Raw genomic sequence first — 17162 nt, forward strand, 5'->3', positions numbered from 1 at the left:
ACACTCACAATGGCTTCGGTAGCTGTAGTCAGGGTATGGGCCGAGGAACCTGCGGTCTCGGTTACAGAAGACACCGCCAGAGAAGTGTAGTCAGTAGTCAGGGGCTGCGTAGGCGCCTCGCTGAGAACCGGACCACGTGTAGTCGGCTTTGGCGTGGTGTCGGTAGAGAACGCGGACCTCGTGTGTCGGTCCTTATCTTTGCGCTTTTTAGACAAAACTGGAGACTGAGTATCCGATGACATAATATGCTTAAATGTTTTGCCAAAATAATGCTGGGCGAACTCCGCCCGACGCTTAATGGTGCGTTTGTTGAATGTAGCACAAAAGCGACAGGCCGAGACGTCGTGGTCTGGGCCTAAACAAGGTATACAGAGGGAATGGAAATCCTTATGCGGTATTTGCTTCCCACAAGAAATACAATTGTTAACTTTGTCTGACATCGGTCTGAGGCAAGAAAAGTTTCCCCAACGGGGTACTTAGCTTTAAAGAAGACTTCGGTTCCCAAATTTTTGTAATTTCAGGAGCTGGCCGACCGGCACTTGCGAACTGCTTCTGCTTCAGGCACCGCGCGGCAAAAAAGACTGGAGAAAATGGCGTCGGCTGTGTCTTCTATACCCCTGTCGCACTGACGTCAGGAAGGAAAGTGACAACAGACATCGGACCTGGACTTTGGAATTCGGCCGACCGAGGACCCGCCTGACGGCAGGAGAACCCATCTGTTATGACTGCAGTTGTATGCACGACGAACATCTTCCCCTTCCACGAGAATGAGATGGGGTCCACTTTCCACACTTGAGGATGAGGGACCCTTGGCACAGAAGCAAGAAAGTTATCTGTTCATAGGGGAAACAAATAGGTCCAAGTTCTGGAGTATTCCTGCAAACTAGGTCCAGGAACACACCCCTGTGGAGCATCCACTTTGTGAGACTGTGTCAGGGGCCTGCTTAGTGCATCTGCCACCAATTTCAAGTTACCTTTAATAAGGGCAGCCCAATTCCCAAGCCTTGATGGCCAACCGACAGCGGAGATAAGCAGGGAGACAATCTTATGTACCAAAGGACTGTGGTACCGCCTGTGAGGATTTGTAGTGGCCCTGGCAGGAATACTGCCAGAAAGGTCTGTAGGGCTAGAAATAAAGCTCTCATCTCCCTGATGTTGATATGTTCCTTCCTTTGAGAATGGGACCAAGGCCCTTAACTTTCCTGGAAGCAAAAATTGCTCCCCATTCCAAAGTCTGAGGCATCTGTGAAGAGTTGCTGTGCTGGTTGAGTAACATGTAGAGGAAGTGAAAAGCATAAAAACAAGAGTGCACTAATGGCTGGATTACCTCAAAAGTATTCACAGACAACTGCGGCTGGTTTACCGTTTATTTGAAGAAAATAAAAGCAGGATCCAAAAGTAAAGTGAGCACTTTCACGTCCAACAATGACGCTTCTTGAAGTCTGAAGAAGCGTCATTGTTGGACGTGAAAGCGCTCACTTTACTTTTGGATCCTGCTTTTATTTTCTTCAAATAAACGGTAAACCAGCCGCAGTTGTCTGTGAATACTTTTGAGGTAATCCAGCCATTGGTGCACTCTTGTTTTTATGCTTTTCAATTGACTGTGATTATTACGGAGTGCTTTACCCGGCAATTCTCATTTTTGTTCCCCAACATGTAGAGGAAGGCCCGAGTTCTGATTGAGTTGCTGCATCCACCAACCTAACTATGCTTTCAATCAGGGGAATCATGACATCTAAAGGACGGGCATGTTGGGACCAAACTGTCTTGAGAAACCACTGGAACTTTCTCATATGTAGCTTTGCAAAGGGCAGCATGGGAACAGTAGAGACCATAAAACTCAGTAGTCTCAAACTATCTGGTCATGATGGCAGGAAAAGGCAGAAAAGCCTCCATGAATGCCCAGAGATAGGTTGCTTTCTCCACAGGAAAAAAAATAATCAAATCTGTGAAAATCTGCACCTCAGGAATACAAGATCCTGACTTGGTGTGAGACAAGACTGAGATTTATTGTGAAACCCAGTGCTTGCAGAAAAAAAAATGCAGAGTTCAAATGTTGGTTTAAGGTGTTTGGGCTGCTGGCCAGAAACATAAGACAGTTTAAATATGGGTAGACTAACAACTATCAGCCTTAAGTATGCAATGGCTGGGTCTAGGTACTTTGTGAATACCCATGGAGCAGTAGCAAAAGAAACGGGCAAAGAAGCAAATTGAAAGTGCAAAGAACCCACAGAGAAATGCAAACATTTTCTGAAAAGGGGGTTATGGGGATATGCAAGTATGCATCCTTGCAGAAAAGCTAATAAAGACTGGGGGGGGGATCAGGGGCAAAAGCGTAGGCAGGAATAGCATTCTGAAGGAAGGCACCACCAGGAAGTTGTTTAATAGGGAAAGAATAAGGAAAGATCTAAGATGAGTCTCAAAGGGCCATTTTTCCTTGGAACTAGAAACATCCTGGAGTAAAAACCCCTTCACAGCTGGTCTTGAGGGACAGACTGAATGGTGACTTGTTTGGAAAGTTGATCCAGAATCAAGGGAAACAAATGCAGTTGACTGGTTGGATGTTGAGGAATACTCTGTAAAGGTGAGAAGGTCCAAGTCATAAAAAGTACAGTTGTGTACACTTACCATAAATGTAGATGTTACAGTGTATTCACTGCTGCAGTCATTACATTTGGGTAATCTACTGTCAGGCTGCCCTCAGTCAGCCTGAATTCCAAAGTCTTGGGTCCTGCCTTGGTTGCAGTCTCCTCTTCCATGAAGTCAGGTCATCAGGGGTATAAAACAAGCAGCAGACACCATTTTCTTCCTGCCCCAGATGTCAGGTGCCACCAAAAAGGTAGCAAAAATATATATGTATAAAAACTATGTATACATGCATCAATATAAACTTTACCTTCATCTACAAGCAAATACACCACATAGGTTGTAGAAGATAGAGAAGGAAAGAAACTCCAGAATGAAAGGGGGGATGACAGGCAGGTAACCTGGACTGCAACAGTGAATACACTCAAACATCTACATTTATGGTAAGTGTACACAACTGTACTATGTTCTTCGTGTTTCACTGTTGCAGTCATTACATTTGGGTAGAATCCCAAAGCTATGATTGGGAGGCTGGAGCTAAACAGCATTTGGTGCGGCTATAAGGCCCTGCAGAACTGCACTGAGAAAGCCTGCCCTGGACTTAAGAGTAGAGAGGCAAATGATAATGCTTTGTAAAGGTGTGAACAGAACTCAAGTAGCAGCCTCTAGAATGTCTTTGGTTGGTACTCCTCTGAGAAAGGCTGCTGAAGTAGCTGCAGCTCTGGTGGATTGAGACCTAATGCCCTTGGGCACAGGCTTACCATGGTGTAAGTAGCAGAAACGAATGCAGTGGCTTATCCACTTTGAAATAGTCTGCTTTGAAATGGCCTTTCTTTCTGATCCTGCAGCATATTGTCACTAGCAGTTGCTCAGTTTTTCTTAGAGCTTTAGTCCCGCTCAAGTAGAATCTTAGCTGTGTACGTCCAAGGAATGTAGAATTCTCTCCCTCGTTCTGCAGATTTGGATAAAAGGTTGTCAGATGAATAGTTTGGTTAACAGCCACACTGGAAACCACCTTAGGCATAAATGTTGGATTTGTCCTCAGAGACACCCTGTCTGGGTGAAATATGATAAAAGGCTCCACAGCCATGAGGGCCTGTAGCTCTGAGACTTCTTGCTGACGTAATTGCTAGTAGCAGAGCTGTTTTCCATGATAAAGAACTTCATCAGCAGTAACAGCTGGTTCGGATGAAGGCAGGGTGAGCTTTTCCAACACAGAATTGAGGTCCCATGCAGGTATTGGTGATCTTCTAGGAGGCCTTACATTTTTGGCTCTTCTAAGATACTGCTTTAGTAAAGGATGAGAAAGATTGGTGGCTCTGTATTGTAATAAGCCGAAATGGCAGAGGCATGGATTTTAATTGATGAGAAAGATAGGCCTTTGTCAAGCATCTCAGTCAACTATTGTAATACCCGAGGAATATTTGGTTCTGTTGTGTCAGTTCCTTCTGCTCGATTCCAAGCACAGAATCTCTTCCATTTATCAGCATACAATTTTCTAGTACTAGGCCTTCTGGCTTCCAAAATGACATCTATCACAGCTTTACTGAGAGGTGTTTGTATAACTACATGATCTGCCAGATTCAGTGCCAGGAGTTGATTGTGCAGGATCTGACTGTTTTGCTGGGACAGTAGGTGAAGTCTAAGGTAAGGTCCAAGCTGGGTATTGAGACAAGTTCCTTAGCATTGGGTACCAGTACTGGCGGGGCCAGTCCTGGGCAATTAGTAACATCTTTGGTTTCTCTTGTCTGACTTTTAGGAGGACCTTGGGAAGAAGAGGCAGAGGAGGAAAGGCGTAAACTGATAGGTTTTTCCAACTAAAGGATAGGGCGTCCACTTTCCATGCTTGTCTGTGATAAGTCCTTGTGCAGAAACTTTTCAATTGTTAATTTTGAGGAGAGGCAAAAAGCTCAGTCTGGGCTCCCCCCATTTCTTTATCATCATGCTTTAGACTTGTGGATCTAGTTTCCACTCGTGAGGATCCATAAGGTTTCTGCTTAAATAGTCTGCCAGAGTATTTTGTATTCCTGGCAGGAACTGAGCTTGAAGATGTATTTGGTAACACAAAGCCGTGTCCCACAGTGCCATGGCTAATCTGCAAAGGGGGTATATGAGTGCATGCCCCAGTTTGCTTATATACCACATGATTGTGGTGTTGTCAGTCTTTATCAGTAGTTGTCCTGGGTGAAGTAAGTCCTTGAAGGCTGTCAGGGCATTTTGAACAGCTAGCATCTCTTTCTGGGTGATATGCAGATGCATTTGTTTTGGGGTCCATATGCCCTGAATGCATCTTCCCACCATGTGGGCCCCCCAGGCATAATCTGATGAGTCTGTTAAGGTTTGGCTGGCAGGGGGTAGAGTGAAGGCCCGTCCCATGTTTTGGTGACATGCCTTTGCCCACCATAGAAACTGCTGTTGTAGGCATGAATGAGAGGAATCATTGTTTCCAGACTGTGACAATGTCTCCATAAACTTTTTAGGTACCATTGAAGTTTCCTCATATGCAGTCTTGCAGATGGAATCAGTAGGATGCAGGATGCCATGAAGCCCAAAGCCTGCAGAATTCGTCTTGCAGATAACTGGGTTTTTGTTGCCATCAGTTAGTAGTAGTCAGTTGCCTTTGCTTGTCTGATGTGAAGTAAGCCATCTGGGCAGTTGTATTCAAGCTTGCACACAGGAATGTTATCTTTTGAGAGGTACCAGTTGTGATTTATTTTAGTTTGTGTACCGTAGGCATGTTAGAAGCCTTTTCACAAACGCCAGGTGTTGAAGCACATCCTTGCTCTCTGCTTGAATGAGACAGTCGTCCAAGTAAGGATATATTTGTATACTACTTTGTCTGCAAAATGCAATTACTGGTGCCAGGCACTTTGTAAAGACCTTGGGCGGAGTAGATAAGCCAAAGGGCAGTGCACAGAATTGGTAATGCATTAAACCAGCCTTGAATCTGAGGTATCTTCTGCACGACTGCCTTATTGGGACATGCAGGTATGCCTCTTTTAGGTCTAATGTCACCAGCCAAGCATTCTTGCCTAGCATGGGCAGAAGCTGCTGCAAAGTCAGCATTTTGAATTTTGGAATGTCCAGGTATGTGTTCAAAATAGATAAATCCAGTATTGGCCGCCAGGCCATGTCCTTTCTGGGTACCAAGAACAGTAGAGTAAAAACCTTGTCCTTTTTCCTGTTCTGGCACTGTCTGAATGGCTCCCATATCCATGAGGGACGTAACCTGTTTCTGTGCCTCTGCTCATTGATTTTTTGGCAGATCTGGCCAACTGTTTGCCATTGGCAGAGTATGGAAATGGAATCTGTATCCCTGTGATACTATGTTTAGCACCCACTTGTCCTGGGTTATTAACTGCCAATTTTGAGCAAAAAGTGCTAATTTTCCCCCAAAGGGTAGTGCCAAAAGATTTGCGCTTTATCTCCCTCCAGATTTGAAGGTAATAGTGCCCCATTGTTTTGACTTGTATGAATCTTGTGCCTGATATCTGGAACCCTTGGGGCATCTGGATTTGCACCTTTGAGCTCTGTCTGACACAGGAAAGGACCATTTTTTTTGTAGGCCAGTATCTACTGAATCTTGGTGGCTTGCATAGACTTAGCTTTGTCTTCCATTTTCTTAAAAACCTCTTCTGCCTTAACACTAAACAGAGTCATGCTGTAAAGGTGCATCTAGTAATTTAGCTTTAACATGATCTGGCAAATTTTGTTCCTTTAGCCAGGCATGCCTCCTAATCACAGATCCAGTAACGTCAGCCCTGCAGGAGGCCTCTAAGAAATCAAAACCACATTGCAAAGTATGCTTTCCAACCTGTTCAGCTGCATGCAATAATTCCTGCAATTCTTTATTTTCTGCACATTCAGAAATCAGCATAATTTTCTGTTTCAGCAATCCCACAACATGTTGTTGATATTTGAGCATATGAAATTGGCAGTTTAAGGCCCTAACTGCCAAGGTTGCAGATGTATAAACCTTTCCCCCCCCCATCTATCCAGTGCCCTTGAATCTCTGTCAGAGGGGGTAGGATTTTTAGCTGTTGAGGCCTTAACTCCCTGTGACAGCAGCAGGGTTTCTAAATGAAAATTTGTGAGAGTCAGGGACCCTGTAATATCCGTCAGGCTTGCTGGGAGCCGGAGGTAAGGAGTCAGGAGTCAAGCTTGACTCCGACAAAACATCATCCACAATGTCTAAAACAGGGGGCACAGCTGAAGGCCTGTGCTGAGGGAGGAAAATTTTTGGATTCTGAGAAATCTTGACTCTCCCAGTGAAAGTGCTCCCTCTAAGTATGCAAGGTTTCTCCAAATGAATAATCCCTCAGGAGGTGATACAGATGGTATAGACTCCTCTGCATCAGAATCCTCATAGGGAGGTACAGATATAATTCCTGATCAGAAGAGGAATCAGAAGAAACAGAAACCTGATCTGAAGATACATAATCAGTGTCTTGCCTAGGCCTCTTATCTGGAGGGGGATGGGAACCCCTGATCAAGGTAATAAGGTCTTCAGCAATTTTGATCATCCGTTTTTTAGGCATAGAGGCCTGTGCACGTGGCCGTCAGTTTTTTAGTTTTAGAAGTTGCTTTTGTCTATGGTTTTGCAGCTGTCGTCTGTTTGATATAAAAATGTTGAGGCCTGAATACACCCTCAGAAGCTGGTGCCTGCTCAGCGGCTCCGGACCCATCAGAGGGAGATACATAAGTGGGTCCAATACTTTGAGTATCTTGCGGCATGCCAGACTCCACATGGGTGTCGTTAGGGGCCTGCAACTCGAAAGTAGCGGGTATCAGGGGCTGCGAAAGCACCTCACTGAGTACCGGCGACTGGCTTAGAAGCTTAGTCAGTTTTGGACCTTGACGGTCTCTTGTCCTTTTATGTACTCCGGTAGTCGGATTGCTATCAGACAACATTTCTGGGTAGTTAAATCTGTTTCCAAAATACTTTGAGGTAAAAATATACAGACGCTTAATAGTGCGTTGGTTAAATCTAGCACAAAACCGACAGCCAGGCACGTTGTGATCAGGGCCTATGCAAGGAATACAGTCTAAATGTAAATCCTTATGAGGCATTTGCTTCCCACAAGGAATACAATTAACTTTTTCAGACATCGGTATGGAGCAAGAAAAAAGTTCCCCCAACGGAGTACTTGACTTTAGTGAAGACTTCGGTTCTGTATTTCAGGAGTCAGCCGACCGGCACTTGCGAATTGCTTCTGCTTCGGGCACCGCACGGCAAGAAAGACTGAAGAAAATGGCGTCTGCTGCTGGTTTTATATACCCCTGACTACCTGACATCATGGAAGAGGAGACAGCAACCGACTCAGGACCCAAGATCAGTTTTGGAAAATTTAAATCACCCAGGAGTCCTGGGTGATCTCCATCCAAGCTGGTAGGGAGAGGGGGAGGTGAAGGGACAAAGGAGTATGACTTGTAAGAGAGTCAAGGAGTCAGAGGACTTTGTCTTGGCTGAAAGGGCTGCTGAGGATGGGTCACAACAGCAGTTGTAGGAAATAAAGTCTTGGCCTGTGGGTACTTCCAGGAAGACTTGCAAGGTCTAGTTCCAGAACAGAAAGAGGAATGAGCAGGTTTCCTGACAAAGTCTTAACAGGAACATTTCTGTGAAATTTGGGAATGGGTAAAACCATTAGGCATTTCAAATCCTGGAGTTCCTTATCTTTTTCCTGCAGTGACTTAATTCTGCAGCTTTTTGTTTCCAAACCATGAGGAATTGTCAAGAGGGGCATCAAGCAGTTTTGCCTTGATGTCATCAGGAACTGCCTGGAGGCACAGCCAGGAATGTCTTCTCAGAACAGAAGGAGAAGCTGTTGTTCTAAGCAGAGGCCTCAAATACATGGTGACTACAACTGGAGTGTCTAGCTACCTGAAAGGAGGATGATAGGAGAGCAAGGGCCTGAGATTTAGCCTTTGAATCTGGCAATGAGGAGAGAGCCTGCGAAGCCTGAGTAAGCAAGGCTAGAGCATATCTGGACACGTGTCTGGTAATTGCTCTGAATGCCAAGGTAAGAGAGAATATATACCTTATTGCCCAAACTTTCCAAAGTTTTACTTTCCTTATCAGAAGGGAATAACTTGGTAGAAGGTGATAACCGTGAGGACCTATCTGAGGTAATGGAATCCACAGCAAGGTCAGCTGAGGGGCATTAAAAAGAAATTTGCAATCCTCTGGGACCTTATAGAAATTATCAGTTTTTTTGGGGCAGGGGTTTTAGAGCCTTGAAAACATCTAAAAAGGCTGGCAGAACTGGAGGGACTGCTGAAGGTGCAGGGGCCCTCCACCTGTAAAGCTAATCTCTCGTCTACTCTTCAGAGATTTGAAAAGAATCCCACTGGAAACCCCCCTGTCATTTTATTAATAATTTCCCCAAAGGAAAGCTCTTCCATGGGAGAATCCCCCCACTGGACTTCTCCTCCCAAGAAGTATATTCCAGGGGAGAAGGAATTTGAGTGGAGTATGCTAGAGAGTCAACAGATGAAGACTCCTCAGAATCTGTGCCACGAATTTGAAGTTCTGCAGACTGCCCTGAAGCAAGGCCTTGGACCCCAGACAGCTGCACTGGAGAAAAGGCAAAGGCCGAGCCTGCAATGGGTGAAGGTGAAGCTGCAGGCCTCAAAGCCATTAGGGTCTTAAGGCCCAACAAAAAAAATTCCCAATACGATGTAGCTGTAGAAAGAGCGGAAACATGCCTAATCTTTTGCTTTTTCTTCAAAGGCTTTTCCTGTTGAGGAGAAAAAGCAGATGCAAGCCTAACCTCTGGTAATTCTTTGGATAAGGAAGCTAGAGCAGTTCCTGAGTTCTCTGCAATCACTAACAGCGATTCTCCCAAGTCGTCCAAACCGGAAGTCTGCATAGCCTCAGATGTGCTAGGATCTGCACTCCTGATTACTTCCATCCTGGTATCCACTGAAGGAGCGGACACTACCTCTGATCATACTCCCAGATTTTCGTCAACCTCAAGGGGAACTTCAGAGGAAGGCACAGCTAAACAGGGTACTGGCCTAGTCTTGTTAACCTTCCTCTTTACAGACTGCTCAGAAGTACTCGCGGAACCCTCCATAGCTTCCCTAGCCAGACACTTCAAGTCTTTCATTTTCTAAGCATAAATTAAAATCAGACAGATAACTGCATAAAGTTTTGGGGATGAAGGCCTGACAAACAAACCCGATGGTCATGAGTAGGCCCTAAGCAAACAAAGCACAACTTGTAACTATATTTGTGTGTAATTTGCCTTCCTCACCTACACTTGCCCTTCCCTGGATGACAGTAACAAAACAAAAAAGGCAGTAACAATATATTAAATCCCCTATGGGGTACTTAACTGAAGCTGTAAAACAAACCAACAGGATCCAACGGCAGACAATGTATGAATCAACCTTTCCGAATGACTGTGAAAAAGTTCTGAAGATGGTACGTGTGGACACCCCTTTTATGACGGACGTTGTCTGGGCCTACATGCAATGTCCCAGGTACAGGCAGCAGCTCTTTTGAGCAGAATACATCTTATATGTAAAGAATACTGCAACACTGAATAGGACATTTCAAGACCGAACCACAAAAGGAGGGGGGAGTATCGATATTCAAAGATACCCACACCTCCAGGTTGGTGGCAAAGCACGAAGCATCAGAGACTATCCATGTGCAACTAACAGTGGGTAAAACTGCCTTCCAGTTTATAGCCTGCTACAGACCACCCTCCCAAACCCAGGAACCCCACTCGGCCTTCCTGAGAACACTGGAAAATATGAATGTCTCTCCAAACACCATTATATTGGGCGACTTCAACTACCCAAACAGACTGGGAGCATTACTCTAGCTCCAACACCCTAGCCCAAAGGTTCCTAGAATTTATAAACTCATATGCTATGGAACAACTTCTTACCACTCCCACAAGAGGGGAAAACATACTGGACCTGATCATCACCAACATGGGGACTCTATGCTCCAGACCAGAAGTGTATCCCTTACTGGTAAGATCAGACCATAAACTAATCTCACTGGATATTCACATCCCGACCCCACCCCCTGCCCAGAAACCACAGTGAAAAACTTCTAAAGCAAATTTCACACTCCTCAAAACAGAGGTGGAATCCTTCAAAGCCCCCGGGCCTGTGGAAAATACGGCCCAGACCGCAGAATCCTTTATAAACGCATTCTATGAACACCTTCAGGAATGCATGGATCATGCGATCCCAAATAAAACCAAGACCCAATCCTCCAAAGGCAGACGTCCTGTCTGGTGGACCCCAGCCATAAACAAACTATACAATAGAAGGAGGAAGCTACTAAATGATGGAGCAAAATCCCAAAAAGGTAAGGCATCACTGATCAGTATTAGCAAAAACCTATGGGCACTCATAAAATTGTCTAAAGCCAGCTTCGAGAGAAAAATTCCACAGGACACTAAGGATAATCGCAAGGCTTTCTTTAGTTATGTTAGGAACCTGGGTGGTAATTCCCAGATATGCTCAGAATTAGTCCAAAATGACAAAAAATACACCAAACCCACAAACATTGCCAACATCCTAGCTGACAGGTTCAGCGCAAACTCCTCCCCCCCTCCCCACCAAAAGGGCAAATATCTATCCCAGCAGAGTGCTGCCCCCCCGACATCTCAGATGCTCAGGTAAGAGCCGCCCTCTCCAAAGCAAAAAACACAGCATCAATGGGACCAGACTGTGTCCCAGGCTGCGTCCTACATGAACTCCAAGAAGAGCTAAACCCAAACATAAAACTACTGTTCAATCTCAGCCTTACTACAGGATATGTGCCCAAAGAGTGGCGTACAGCAACAGTGGTCCCTCTCCATAAAGGTGGTGCCTCAACGGATCCTGGAAACTATCACCCCATAAGCCTGACTAGCTTGGTCTGCAAAGCTATGGAAAGGATCATGGACCTCATAAATAAAGATATTGGGGACCTACAGACACTGGATCCTACCCAGTTCGGCTTTAAGGGCAGATCCTGCCTCTTAAACCTGGTTGATTTCTTTGAAACAGTCACCAAGGCCATTGACGAGGGGAAGGTGGTCCACACAGCCTACCTGGACCTCGTAAAAGCCTTCGATACAATACCCCACTCGGGCATTATATATAAGCTCACCAGCTTAAATATAAACCCCTATGTCACTAGATGGATTGCAAACTGGCTCAAGGACAGAACCCACATGGTTAGAATTGCTGGAGCCATGTCAGACTCCAAACCAGTTACAAGTGGTGTCCCACAAGGCTCAGTCCTGGGACCTCTCTTGTTCGGTATATATTTCTCGGAGGTACAGGCCAACACGGAAGGACTGTGGGCTGACCAAGTTCGCAGATGACTGCAAACTGGGTGCCATAATCGACTCTCCAGCCGACACAAGCATCCTCCAAAAGGGCCTCATAGAAACATACAACTGGTGCCAGAGCCATGGCCTCAAGCTAAATGCCAAAAAGTGTATAGTCATCCCCTTTGGCAAAAACAAAGTGCCCACAAATTACCACATAGGTGGTAATCCATTACGTACAGAAGTAGTAATTAGGGACCTGGGGATCCAAGTTGATAGCAATCTCTCATTTGACAACCACGTGGCCAAAGTGGTTAGAAAAACATTTTATATAGCCCACCTAATCATGAAGGGATTCACATCTAGATCAGGGGAGGTTACCATGCCTCTTTACTCATCCCTCATCAGGCCCATAATTGAGTACAATGCCCCTTTTGGGATGTACCTTACCAGACACCTGCAGCAACTGGAAAGACCCCAAAAGTACCTCACCAAGAGGATCAAAGGGCTCAAACAGATGCCATATGCTGCCCGGATAAAGAAACTCCAGCTCTACTCAGTGGCATACCGCCTGTTCAGAGGCGATCTGTGCCTGACGTATAAAGCCATGTCCAACCCGGAATTAATGGACATGCTGCACCTCAGAAAATCTAAATCCCATCGAGCCACGCTCGAGAGACTTGAACCTCAGCACTGAAATAAATAGGACATGCTGGAGGGACAGATTCATAACCCAGAGGCTCCCTTCACTCTGGAATAAAATCCCAGTCCAGGTTAGGCAGAGTCCCTCATTGACTCTCTTCAAGAGGAATCTTGATGAGTGGATGGGAGATCATAGGTTTACCCCGGGTATCACTTCTGTCACTGTTAGACAGAGGCACAGTATACTAACCTCGAAAAAGGGCATAGCAAAATAAATTTAAAATGGGTGGCGAAAGCCAAACACATTCTGGCTAGGCTTATAAATGCCCTAGGGCAGATAGCCTAGTATGAACCTATGAACCTATAGCCTCTCACATTGCTCCTTTGCTCAGTTTCTAACTCCTCTTCTAATTTCACTTTTTTTTTCAGTCTATCCTAAAAGGAAACAACCCCACAGTAACCTTCAAAGAAACCACCTATTTGAACAAAGCAAACAGGTGCCCTATTCATTAACAGGACAGAAAAGTTTCAACTCCACTAAAAGTTAATGTAGGTTACAAGCCTTTGGTTTTTAGTGGTAACTATTGTCTTTTCTAAACATACTGGTGAGCAAGCTGCTAAGGACCCCTGCAAGAGGGATCTCATTCCTGCTAAATCTTCTGTTAGCCCTCTCCCTTAACCAATTTTCTCCACCACCCATTTTCACTTCAGTTGCAACTGCCAATCAGAAAAACAGAACACTGCAAATTAATAAATGAAAGCAACCTCCACAGGTAGTTTACCTGCAAAATGAGTCTTAATTCAAATTCCTTCACATTTTAGCTTAAATAAATCTAATTTTGCAATCCTCATCTCCTGCAGGTTTGTCATTGTAAATTTATCTAGATGTTTAATCTTTGACAAATTCAGGTGTGTGACGTTCACGGCCTGGCCCAGCAATCAAGGAGCCTCAATCCTTACTAACACCAGAGAGGGCATCTTGTATACGAGGAAAAGATAAATACACATAGTAAAGTACAATTTTCCTTAAGCGCGCACAGAGATCACAGTCAGTCTGGGGCTAGTCACTCCCTTGCTCTCCAGGTCCCCAGTAAGACTTCTCACTGGCACAGCTAAGGGTCCAGATCTCAGCCTAGCTGGCAAGCTAACCTCCAGTACCCTCTCTCTGTCCAACCAGTGACTGTGTGTCCCTGCCCAGGTAGCTGACACACACACACTCAGAAGTATTTATACAACTTCACAGACGCTCCTAGGAAAGAATGACAGATTTGACAGATTTGCCAGCTGTGCCCCTATGCCCACACTATACGGTAGTAATTCCTGCCAGCACCAGCTAATTATTATCAGCTACCCAAAGGCACTTAAAATGGTGTCCAATTATTAGTGTGCAATATTATTATTCAATAGTAGTGTAACTTGAGCAATCAATGCTTATTGGAAGGGCTTGGTACAGGATCACTTACAAGTATGCAATGTACTCAGAGCTTTACCTCCACATAAATCCGCCACAGTTGAAAAGGGTTTAAAATATTTAATAATAAATACTAGAAACACAAGACAATACTACTACACCACAGTGCTATTTAAGAGTTCAGAGATCACACAGAAACTTAAAATAATTCAGTAGTACAGTTCTGATATAACAGAAAAACACAGTCTAATCTTTATAGTCCTAGCTATTTCTACAAGAAAACACACTTCTAAGATAACTTACTTAAGAGAGCATAAGGCAGTTCTGATGAGTTGAATGTCCACGATCAAAATGCTTACAGTCCCTCTCTTCTGAGCAATAGTTTTTAAATCACTAACAAACATTTCTGCTGGGCCCTCCCAGATGACATTTCTTTGACAGCCTGGAGTTCCCAAGAGCCAACAGGCTACATTATTTAACAATCCAACATCTGCTCAGGAAGCTACAACAATAAGACACATTTCACATGTACACTCTAGTAATTATTCTTTAAGTTAAAACAATAGAAAGAATGTGCTCAGCTAGCCTCTTCGGCACCACTATCTAGATCAAAGGACAGATTTTAAATAATTTTAACTCCAAAAGAAAGATCTGAAATGCTTGACTTAGTTTTCCTTACAGCAGACGGCAATGTTGCTACAATCTTGAAGTTCAACATTTTAGTATTTTCTTTCATTTAAGAAACAAGCCTGTATTTTACATTTATATTTACAAATGACAGAATTATCTGCAAAATTCTAAAATTCTATCTGGCTAGGCTGGCAGCCTTCACCAATCTCTACCAGTCTTCATACCACCCCCACCGCCCAACCCACACCCCCGAGAACTCAAGCTAGTTTTTCCAAGTGACCCTAGAGAAATGCCACTTGAGAAGGCTAGGACTGAGTGTAACTCACCACATTCCCTGTCTTGACAGCCCATCTGTATTGGCATTGCTACTCCCACTGCGGTGGCTGCACTGACATATCATATGATTGCAACCCCAGGCTCCATCTTAGCAACTTGGCATTTTATTGACTGGCTGTTGAACCATGTTAGAGTGTTGTGATCTGTCATAACAATGAATTTTCTTCCATACAGAGAAGGCTGAAGTTTCTGCAGTGCCCACATTATGGTTAGACATTCCTTTTCTACAGCTGCATAGCATTCCTCCCAGGGTTGGAGCCTACGACTGAGATAAACTACTGGGTGCTCTTCCCCCTCTGAAGAAATCTGGCTAAGTACAGCCCCCACCCCATAATTCGAAGCATCCACTTGTACAACAAATTCTTTGCTGTAATCTAGACTGGCTAACAGAGGAGGCCCTCCCAAAGCTTCTTTAAGCTTCTGGAATGCCTGCTCACATGCTGGGGTCCACACTACCTTATTTGGCCTGTTCTTCCTTGTCAGGTCTGTGAGGGGAGCAACTATGGTACTACAACTGGGGACAAACTTTCTGTAGTATCCTGCTGTCCCTAAGAATGCCCTCACCTGCTTTTTTAATAACAGGTGCAGGCCATGCCTGAATGGCTTCCGCTTTGGCAGGTTCTGGCCTTATCTTACGACTCTATGTCCTAGGTAGGAGACTTCTGCCATGCTCATCTGACATTTGCTCGGCTTAATGGTCAACCCTGCCCTCTCTAGTCTGCCCAACACCTCCCTGAAATGCTGAAGGTGCTCTGGCCAAGAATGGCTCTAGATGGCAATATCATCTAGGTAAGCAAGGGAAAACCCTCCTGCTCGGATATTATCCACCAGCCTCTGGAAAGTCACTGGGGCATTCTTCATTCCAAAGGGCATCTTTGTGAACTCATAAAAGCCTAAAGGAGTCATAAAGGCTGACTTTCTCTCTAGCACTGGGAGTCAAGGGCACCTGTCAATAACCCTTGATAAGAACAATGGTTGTAAGATACTTAGCCCTACCCAGCTGCTCTAGGGCCTCATCTGTCCTAGGCATGGGGTAAGCATATGACTGTGTGACTAAATTTAATTTCCTGTAATCCACATAGAACCTGATGCTGCCATCCTTCTTTGGCACCAGCACCACTGGGGATGACCAGAGACTGTTGGATTTTTGAATCACCCCTTGTTTCAACATATGTACCTCTTCCCTCAGAGTTGGACTCTCTCAGGCACCTTAAAAGGGGCCTTCCTAATAGGCCTTTGGAGTCCTGTATCCACCTAGTGCTGCACCAGGCGGTGCACCCTGGTTTCCCGGTGAACATGTCCCCAAATTCCTGCAACACTGCTCAGATTTCTCGAACCTGGGTAGAAGATATCTGCTGGGACATTGCTACCCCTTCCACTGAGGTGTCAGCCCGAGCCTCACTGAAGAGATCAGTCCCCAGATCTCCCTCAGACGACTCCTGCAATTCACTGCAAATGCTCAGCACAAGGGCCTCCCTATCATGGTAAGGTTTCATCATGTTAACATGGTACAATTTGTGCCCCTGCTATCTGCCTATTATTGAATATTATATAATATTATTGAATATATTGAATATCTGCCTATTACTGAATATTTTCCAGTGACAGATGCACTGCCATGTATTTTTATAACAAAAGACTTTGGCACAGAAGTGTTTAGGCAGATTTCAAGGTTAAAAAAAAAGTACAGAAAGGTCTTGGTATGAATGTTACAGATCAGCACTGATGTAGTCCATTTATGGACTACAGAGAGTATGTACACTGGACTAGGAGACAGAATAGTTGTGTAAGACCTTACCATAACCATAGATGTCCTTCTATGTTGGCAGCATTCATAACAGTAGGGAGTAGCTGCCTGCAGTACCACCGTCAGGCCAGTATACAAAAGTCTGTCTGGAGGGTGTACGTGTGAAGTTGGCTACGAGGGCCATAAACCGGCGTTTGGTATAAACAAACTCCTTGGGGGATTCAATTTGAGTCTCATAAGAGGAGGATTAGTCAGAGGATAAATATTCCTCCTCAGACACATGGGTTGATTAAGGAGTGAGAGTAGGTTGGAGTTGTTGGGATTGTAAGGCCTTAGAGGCTTTGGGAAAAGGATTCCTAGCCTGACATCTGAGAGGGTTCAATGTGTTTGGATTTCTGTTTACTTTTCAAGGGTGTGGTAGACAAGGGAGAAGCAGACGTCTGTATAGCAGGAGGAAGAGCAGGGGCTTCCGATAAGGTGGGCCATGGTCCCCCCTCTGCCAGACTATGATGGCTGAAATACCTCAGCA

General features: G+C 44.8%; 1 protein-coding gene across 1 annotated transcript in view; it reads right to left on the minus strand.

Annotated features, from left to right (window-relative positions):
* Nucleotides 1-17162, minus strand: part of MTA2 (metastasis associated 1 family member 2) — a 1757597-nt gene that overhangs the window by 1698469 nt on the left and 41966 nt on the right. The gene's annotated exons all lie outside the window — the stretch shown is intronic.

This window comes from Protopterus annectens, chromosome 6.part1 (assembly GCF_019279795.1).
Source record: "Protopterus annectens isolate FY-2018-M chromosome 6.part1, PAN1.0, whole genome shotgun sequence".
Taxonomy (NCBI): domain Eukaryota; kingdom Metazoa; phylum Chordata; order Ceratodontiformes; family Protopteridae; genus Protopterus; species Protopterus annectens.